This window comes from Mytilus californianus, unplaced genomic scaffold (assembly GCF_021869535.1).
Source record: "Mytilus californianus isolate M0D057914Y unplaced genomic scaffold, xbMytCali1.0.p SCAF_5, whole genome shotgun sequence".
NCBI classification, from domain to species: Eukaryota; Metazoa; Mollusca; class Bivalvia; order Mytilida; family Mytilidae; genus Mytilus; species Mytilus californianus.
Genome location: NW_026262701.1, coordinates 61,932,435 through 61,942,968, shown reverse-complemented (window position 1 = coordinate 61,942,968; position 10,534 = coordinate 61,932,435).

Here is a 10,534-nt window from a genome sequence, read left to right as displayed (position 1 = left end):
AAACGAGAAAAGAGAAACACTTATGAACCACATCAACAAAAGACAACCACTGAACAACAGGTTCCTGACTTAAGACAGGTGCAAACATATGCAGCGGGTTTAAACGTTTTAATATGTATGAAACATTTGCCACAGTACAGTAAATAAGCAACGTCGGGGCAGCTGTATAGCTGAATATATGGTATAGGTTGGACTCATTGTTGAAAACCGTATCTTTGCTTAAATCTGCATTATTTGGACTCTGGTGGATAATTGTCTCATTGGCAATCATACCACATCTCTTTAATTTATTACAATTGATAAAATTCAACCAATCAAGTCTACTCGAGAGTCTCCTACCTGTAAACTTTGCTTTAAGTATTCGCTGATGTATGACATCTCCTTTATACCAATTTCTCCTTATGTCATGCATTGGCTATCTTCATACTTTTGACTCTGTAGATTCTTTATTTGATTTTATTTGATTGTCGCTATTAATCATTTCTTGCAAAACATAAAAACATGAATTAGGATTAACGAATAGGCATAACTTTTGAAAATATTCATATTAAACTAGGTAGTTTTGACAGTATAATAAAAATAAACACCTCGGGTCAATAATTTTTATAATGAATTTGCAATACAAATAATCAGTACAAAGAAAGATAACTCTGTTCATTTTAGATGACAATATTCAAAATACCGTACTCAAATATTTCCTACTTGAAAAGTGTGGTTTTTCATGTTTTGGACTTATAAAATTATGTATACAAAATTTAAACCGTAGGATATTTTGAACTCATCATAAATCATACATCTTAATATTTAACATATTAAGTTCTACCTAATATTCTACTGATAATTTATAACAACATTGTATTAGTACACAAATAAAGTAGAAAATGTTATTTGAAAAAAAATATTAATTTATGTCGGCCCCAATAAGACTCTTGTGGCATCCCTGGCATCCCTTTAAACATGGATTGCCAGAAGCTTGTATTAAAACCTGCTTTAACACACTTTTTTTCTAATATTTAAATAACTTTCTAAAAGTTTAAGAGAAGAGGCAAAGACACTATAGGATTTTAATTTTAGTAGAAGGAGGTCATGAGGTAGGCAATCAAAAGCTTTGGACAAGTCCATTAATATAGTTGCCACATATTTATTCTGATCTAAAGTCTTTTTTCCAGTCTTCAATTATTTTTAATGATTATGCTGTTTTACATCCGTATCCTTTTCGAAAAGCTGACAGAAAATGTGAAAAAAATGAGTTGAAATATTCAACAAATTTAGTTACTATAGACCTCTCAAACATTTTTGAAATCATTGGCAATATACTAACAAGTCTATAGCTACCTTTATCTAGAGTGGTTGATTTTTTATGCAGAGGTATGTATAACTTGTGCATTCTTTAGTTTGTCTGGGAAACAGCTGAATCAAATTATTTATTTATTAATTTAAAAATTGGATAGGATAATTAAGATTCAGATAGTTAATTTTGAAGAAATTCCATCTTTTCCTGTTGCATTTTTAATATTAATTTCATTGATTTTTTTTTTTATTTTACAAACTCAGAATTTACTGGGCTAAAATAAAGTTCTTCTTTTTCTGGTTTGTTTTCTTTAATTACTTTAATGCTTTGATGTGTTCATCAATAATTGTATGTATTGAGCCAATATATCTTTGGCAACATTTACAAAAACGTTATTGAAGATTTCGGCAACTTCCTTTTGATTATTATTTTGATTAATTATTTTGTTGTCTTCACCGATAAGAAAAGATCTTTTGAAAATTGTGAACCTTTATTGGTTAAGAAGGGCTTGACTGTTGGCCAAAAACGATTGCTGCTTGGTCCTCCAACACATCTTTCCATGAAATAGATTTTGGTGGATTTCTTTTGTTTTGGTAACCAAATTTCTTTGTTTTCTCTAAGATTCCCAATTTACTTTATTTTTATAATATTGATATTTTTTATATGCTTTTCTTTTTTTAATGCATTCCCTGCATAAGTTTGATTCATAAAAGGGGCGGTTTGTTGATGGCTTTTTTCCCCATAGGTATATGTTTGTCAATAACCTCCATGAAGTCTCAAATTTTTCACATATGCTGAATTAACATCTGGCGATTCTTCTATCATAGCGGTCTACTTACAATTTTGCCTTTTGTTGAAATATTTGTAGATATTGTTTTGCTTATCATTTTTAGATCTTGTCCTGCTGATCATTTTGCTATGAACAATTTATCTTTATCTATTATAGTTTTCAGAATTAAAAAGGAAAACACAAAAATTGGTAAAAATCATCAATTAGGGGCAATAACTCCTTTAAGGGATCGACCAACGATTTTGGCCTTGTCGTCTTATTAAAGTGTAATTTATGTCTTGAGTCAACTATACACCAAATACCAAATGACGTAGGTGTAAGCTACTATTGGTCATCATTCAATCTGCAGCAATGAGCAAACACAATACTCTATCGCAAGCTATAAAAGGCAACGACATGAACAAATGTTTAAAACAATTAAAACTAGAAACCTTTGTCTGATTTAGATTTATTGCAGGGCCATAATGCATCTTCCCCTGTAATGTTACACATATGTAAATTAATGTTGACTTGAATGACTTCAAAAATAAATTCGCTATTTGACAATGTCCTTTCTTTTAAATTTTCACAAAACTGGTTCAGCAACATCCAGCAAAATGCCATTATATAAATAACACATAGCTGAGAGGGTGATAGAGCAAATTGTTACCCCGAGAAAACATTGTCAACTGTTATTTAAATTATTATACTGAATGTTCTGTTATTACTGTCTATTGAATTTCAAATTCAAAGTAATAAACTATGTCGTCTTGTACATAACAATCATCCGTATTTATTAAAGCGCAAACTTGAGCAAGCGTCTCTGTGAAGGGTAATATAGTATTTGCCATGGAATAGAGTAAATTGTCTCCCTCGTATTAACCAATCAAAATCTGGCATTTTGACGTGAAGTATAATAATCAAATTTTGACCAATTGAGTCAACAGATTTTTACTTAAAGAACCGTAGTTCAAATCAGGCAAATAACTGACGTTTGTGTCATTCAAGTTTTATGCCCCCCCCCCTCCCCCCGTCGTAGGCAAAAGGGGCATTAAGTGCTACCTTTGACCGTCCGTCCCATTTTTGTTTCCGCACTCGAACTTAAAATTTCCTCATCCAAATTTTATGAAACTCATACGAAATGCTAAGAACTTAAACTCGCAGACAGAGTTCTTATTTGGGCAGTGAGTCACTTACTGTTCTAGAGTTATGCCCCTTTATAACTCGGAAAATTGCAATGTTTTAGTTTCCGAACTCCAACTTTAGTTTTCCTCATCTAAATTTCTGAAACTCATCATACACAAGGCTATAAAACAAAAATTGCAGTCACTTACCGTTCTAAAGTTAGGCCCGTTTATAACTCGGAAAATTGCATAGCTTGAGTGGGGGCATTCGTGTCCTTAGACAAATTCTTCTTTTATTAATAGTATGCAGTGGGTGCTTTTCTTATAAGAGGAATTTAAATCAACTATTAGAGTAAAGAGGGGGGCAAGGGGGGTTCCAATAACAGCAAAACAGCAAATTGATTTGGCTTATAACTGATAACAAGGAATTGAAAAGGGATAAAAACATATAACAGTAAATGAATAATTAAAATCAGTCGGGTCCAGGACAAATCCAGTATATATCTTATTATAATCCTTTGTAATGCATTCCATTTTCTATGAACATGTTTTTAGAGTTATATATCTAGAATTGGTTTACTCAATGTATGATAATATTTTTTTGTTATGGAATACTTTTTCAGCATTTATTTTTGTACTTTTAAAGAAGCGCACACATGCTTGTAATTTAAATAGTGAGTGTATTCTTAGAAAAGAATCACAGAGCTGAGTCTGTGTTCCTTATTATATAAAAGGTGTTTAGGTTAACTTGTCGTATTGAACTAGGATTTAATTGCCATCCTCATCAGGTATCCCTGGCCATATGTTTTCCTTTTTGTCGAGTCTGCGACTTTTGTCGCAAAAGCGAGACATAGTGATCACACATTCCGTCGGCGGCGTCGTCGTCAGGGGCATCCACAAATATTCACTCTGTGGTTAATGTTTTTAAAATTTGAATAACTTTCTTAAAATATCCTGGATTTCTACCAAACTTGGACAGAAGCTTGATTATAATCATAAAATAGTATCCAGAAGTAAATTTTGTACAAAAAAATAATCTTAATTTATCCGTATGTTACTTATAAATGGACTTAGTTTTTCTGCCAGTTTACATTACATTCACTCTGTGGTTAAAGTTTTTAAAATCTTAATAACTTTCTTAAACTATCCTGGATTTATACCAAACTTGCACCAAAGCTTGTTTATGATTAAAAGCTTGTTTCTAGAAGGAAATTTTGATAAAATTATTTCTTATATTTCCATATTTTACTTATGATTGTATAAATGGACTTTAATAAGTTTTTCTTTCAGTTAACATTACAGTCTGCAGTTAAAGTTTTTAAAACATTTATTATATTCATAAACCATCCTGGATTTTTACCAAACTTGGACAGAAGCTTCTTACAATCAAAAGATAGTATCTAGAGAAAATTTGTATGCCCCCGCCGTTGCGGAGGGGGCATTAAGTTTTACCCTTGTCCGTCTGTACATACGTCCGTACGTCCCAAAGTTGGTTTCCGTTCTCTAACTTCAGTTTGCCTCAACCAAATGTTATGAACCTTATACACAATGTTTATTACCACAAAACACAGATCAAGTTTGAATGTTGGTGGTGTCACTGTAACCGTTCTAAAGTTATGCCCTTTACAAACGAAAAAATTGCTGAATTTTTCGTTACCGTTCTCTAACTTTAGTTTGCCTCAACCAAATGCTATGAAACTTATACACAATGCTTATTACCACAAAATAAAGATCAAATATGAATTTTGGGGGCGTCACTTTAACCGTTCTAGAGTTATGCCCCTTTACAAATGAATAAGTGCTGAATTTTTTAGTTTCCGTTCTCTAACTTTAGTTTGCCTCAACCAAATGCAATGAAACATACACAATGCTCATTACCACAAAATACAGATCAAGTTTGAATATTGGGGGCGTCACTTTAACCGTTCTAGAGTTAACTTATGCCCCTTCACAAATGCAAAAATTGCTGAAATTTTTATTTCCTTTCTCTAACTTTAGTTTGCCTCAACCAAATGCTATGAAACTTGTACACAATGCTTATTACCACAGAATACAGATCAAGTTTGAATTTTGGGGTTGTCACTAAATTTTCTAGAGTTATGCCCCTTTACATATGGAAAAATTTCCGTTCTCCGAGTAAATTAAGTTTGCATCAACCAAATTTTATGAAACTTATACACAATACGTATTACCACAAAACTCAGATGTACAAATTTGGGTAGGGTCACTTTTACTGTTCTTCAGTTATGTCCCTTTTTAACTGTATATGATATGCAAGCGGGGCCATCATCTGTGTCCCATGGACACATTTCCCATTTATTTAATAACTTTTTACCCATTTTGTTGAGCCTGCGACTAACATCAAAAGTAGGCGAGACACTAGTTCTTGGTTCCGCGGAACCCTTACAAATGTTTGTAATATTTTAAAATAATTGTTCGAATTTAATATGCACATACAGGGAAACAAGGATCGTTATCCCTATACGTAAAAATCAAGATAATTCTAAATACATGTTCATAGAAAAAGGAATTTATTACAAAGGATAATAATAATATATACTGTAATGGTCCTGGACCCAACTAATATTAAAATGTTTATGTGATTAAATATAAGAAGATGTGGTATGAGTGCCAATGAGACAACTCTCCATCCAAGTCACAATTAGTAAAAGCAGAGACATATAGTACTATTATATGTCTCTGGTAAAAGTAAACCATTAATAAACGTCGAAGAACGGTCTTCAACACGGAGCCTTGGCTCACACCGAACAGCAAGCCTTAAAGGGCCTTTAAAATGACTAGTGTACTCAGTGTAAACCCATTCAAATGTCTATATGTTAATTGAATCCTTCTCCGAATACGGGACCACCATGTTACTAGTGGAAAGATCCCAATTCAATTTCTACTGAAGATTGGCTGTCAAAATGCTAACATTCCAATTTTCAATAACAGTTAACAGCAAATACATTCTCACAATAACAGATAACAAAAAAAACTAATCGTCCAATAACATCTAACAAGGAATAAGACAATAACAGCTAACAGCAAATATATTTTCAGAATAACAGATAACAAAGAATTAAATTGCCCCAAAACAGCATAACAGTTAAACCCCTTGCCCCCCTCAGTAAATTCTAATGAGATAAGTTATCATCTGTTAAACAGAAAAAAAATGTTTATGTAAAAAATCAAAGTCATTTAAAAAATTTAGGACTTGATAGAGGGCACTGATAACCAGGGAGGAAAAGGGGGCTGGTCAAAATAGTGAATTGTTAATGCCCACAATGGTCAATATTAGAAAATTTTATAGAGTTTTTGCGAGAAAAAAAAAGAAGAAAAAAAAATCAATAAAAAAAGGCTGTATGCCTTATATTCATCCCCACCCCATCCTGAATATGCCTTTTATTTGTCCAAAATACTTAACAATTGGCATATTCCAACTACAAATCATTATAATAGTGTCAGCAGATGAGCATCTGGATTACATCAGGTAATTTCAGTCCACAGGCATTTCAGGCATGCTTAAGAAAAACTTACATAACTTGAAAAAGAAAAAAGTGGGCACTTTGAAACCAGTAGCAAAAAACTTGAATGCTTACTCAATTTTATTTTTTAATTAACCATATAAACTTTAATATTAAGAATACAATATACATTATATTACTGTCAGTCCAGATTTGCGTATACATATGATACAAATGAGGTCTTATTCTTTAATATTTCCAATTCAAATTCCTTGACATTTTCCCGTTGCCACCGCAACAGATTACAAAAACATCATCACTGATAAAAATGTTTTTTATGATTGGCAACGGTATAACTTACCTTTGTATTTGAAACGAAAAAAAATTTTCTAGTCACACTTTTGCTCTAGGTGGCCTGCAAATGTGTTTATTTTTGGTACGCTCTTTGGATGTCCAGACACGGTTAAAAGGAAAATTTGTCTCTTATACATATTCTCTAGGACACGACACAGCAAATCATTTAAGAACATTTTAAACTGAATCTATTTTTTTTTTTTGCACATTCAAGGTCTGTACAGTATAAAGCTCAATGCTTATTGACATGGCCTCTTAAGATGATCGCTGGTTACTATAGTCAGAGACATATAATATTGTATTATATGTCTCTGCTATAGTGTCATCAGGAGGCTTTCCATTTTTAAATGAAAATACGCATTCCAGTACTTCATCCTCATTTACCATCTGTAGTGGGTCTTTTTTTTTTAGTAAATATTACATGCAATAAACATTTACTACAAATTAAGACCCACTACAAATGGTTTTCTCAATTCGCCCTCCACTTTCTGCTTCCTAGAGGTGTAGGGTAGCGGAATCTGTCGAGGTTTGCCAATTGATCAAGGAAGATTTCATATATTTTAGCCAATGATAAAAGAGAAGTTTTGTAGTCTTATAATAATTAGTATCTAGATATTGACATATGTCATATTTTCAGTGCAAAAGTATAGTTAGCATGCATTTTTCAACTGATATTTATAGTTTGTTCTTATGTTGTACTGTTACACCACTGTCCCAGGTTAGGGGGAGGGTTGGCTCCTTTAACCTAAACTAGTTTAACTCCGCCACATTCTGTATGTGCCTGTCCTAAGTCAGGAGCATGTAATTCAGTGGTTGTCGTTTGTTGTGAAACATGTTGGTTTTTTGTTCATTATTTTGTACATAAATTAGGCCGTTAGTTTTCTCGTTTGAATTCGTTTTACATTTGTCATTTCGGGCCTTTTATAGCTGACTATGCGGTATGTGCTTTGCTCATTGTTAAAGAAAAAAATTTGTGACCTATAGTTGTTAATTTGTGTGTCATTTGGTCTCCTGTGGAGAGTTGTCTCATTGGCAATAATCATACCACATCTTCTTATATTGTGTCCGCGGATACAGGACACGTATATGGCATCATTTAGTGTATGGGCTAAACTTTTATGGCCTTTGTCGATTGGGTGATACACGTAAAAACTATACTGAATTATTATCTATTCGAGATGGCATCTATCATTATTACCGTTACTAACTTGACTGCGTACATCAGGGCGACAAAGACATACAGCAAATGGAACGCAGCGGCAGAAACAGTTGAAGTGAATTTTGGAATAAATATGTTTTATAAATCCTTTTATTGATCATATGAAATCAGACATCTGAACAGAACACAAGATTTCGATATTAATAATTAAACCCATGCTCTTCGGTTTCTATGCGATAACCTGTTACTGTTACCTATTCTATACATTCCACCTTTATCAGATGAACCACTTCAGTCAAGCAATCTTCTTGAAGTGAACCCCTTATATTTTGAAATTTGAATTTTTGGCACTTCCATTTAATGTAGAATTCTTCATTATACACTTACATACACAAATGCACCGCCACCACACTATTATATATATATTCAAAGCCGGTATACAGGTATATACAAAGTCACATTTAAAATATAAAACTTGATCGACTCAGCAATTGTCATTTTCACCTTTATCACACTTATGACTCCTTTATTCTTCGTTAAAATATATCCAAAGAATATACATTAAAATCTGAAACTTTTTTAACACGTTACCATGACAAACGGACTTTTCGAACACAAACATTTGTGTTATCTTATATCTTTTTTAAGTTTCAAGGAAAGCAGCTGCTATAAATGGAGGAGGCTGCATGTATTAATTTTATCATGCTTCTCACTAACTGCAAAGTAAAATGCTGGGGTGTTTAACACCTATCATGGCATAATACCTTGAGGATTTGTATAGTAAGACCTTCTTACTATACAAATCCTTGATAATACTGAGCAGGAGAATATTGAAAAGAAAATTGAGTAAATCGAATTCATACCGAAAAAAAATTAAAAATCAACACTGTTAAAGTAGCCGAATTTAAACATGGCATGCCCTTAAATATACATGTACTTCCAAAGTAAGCTCTCGTTTGAGCATTGTGTGGTTAGATCCAACAAGCTACCCTATTGAAATAAATGTACAAGATGAAGATTATTATCATAATTATGTACTCTACAATCAAATTGCTACCCAAGGATCTGAAATAGCTACCTTACTAGAATAGAATTTTAAACCTCTTGATTTTTTTTATCAAATAATCTGTATCATATTCTGAGATTTCAACAAAGGATTTTTTACATCAAAATTCTAAATAATTCAATTTAAAGCCAAAAGATCATTTTGTTTATCTGACTTCATTATTTACAATTGTATGAAATTTGTTTACTCTCCTCTACTTTGCCACTTTCCATAAATCAAAAAAATTTTAAATCTGGGCCTTTCAATTAAAATTGTCCATACCATATAAAATTAAGGAGATGTGATATGATTGCCAAAGAGACAACTATCCACCAAAGTTCAAATGAAGTAAATGTATTTCATGTTAAATTTATATAATTTTCTGATACAAAAATCATTCAGAGTTAATTTGTGTATGAAGTGGATACAAGTATTCCCTTATTCCTATGTTTCTTTAATGATTTGGCCTTGAGTTTATGGTCCTTTACAACAAAACTGTATTGGCAGACGGACATGCAATATAGTTTTGATTATAATTTTTCTTAACAATTTTCTTGGAGTTTGGCACATTTTAATCATAAAATTATCTTTTCCCATGCAACATTTTAAGTAATATTTTGTAAAAATTGAAAATGAGTTGCCATTGCTATGGACAACATTTGGTAGCTAGGGGGCAATAACAATGTTTTTGCACAAAAATTGAGCAATGAATTTTATGCAATAGGAGCAAAAATCTAGATTTTGAACAAAGGCAGTAATCATTTTACACCCACTGCATGGTAGGATGACTATTAGGTACATCAAAAAAACAAAAGACGGGATATTTCTTAAATGATGTTTGCATCCTTCATAGAAATATTTTAGTCAAGGATTTGTATAGTAAGATACTATACAAATCCTTGTTTTAGTCAAGGAAAAATAACAAAATAAAATGCTCCACTGGGCACAGCTTGATACAACCTCAGAGGTCGAACCCTGAACAGTTTGGGCAAGTATGGACACTACATTCAAGCTTGATACACCTCTGAATTTTGATTGTGATTAAATATTTAACATAGCATAGGTTTCTGACACAGAATGAATGTTGTCAAAGAACTGAAAAGTTTGAAATTGGACTTTTACCTATTGGTCCAATATCCCAAATCTAAATACACAGTTAAATTCAGCATATCCAGAACCAAGAATTGGATTTATTTATTTATTAATGGACGATATTAGCTAAGTTTTTTAGGGGTTTGCTTCATAACAAAAATTGATATATATATATATATAGCATTCTGAAAATTAATTTATAAAGAATAGCAAACAAATCTACCACAAAGTTCTTC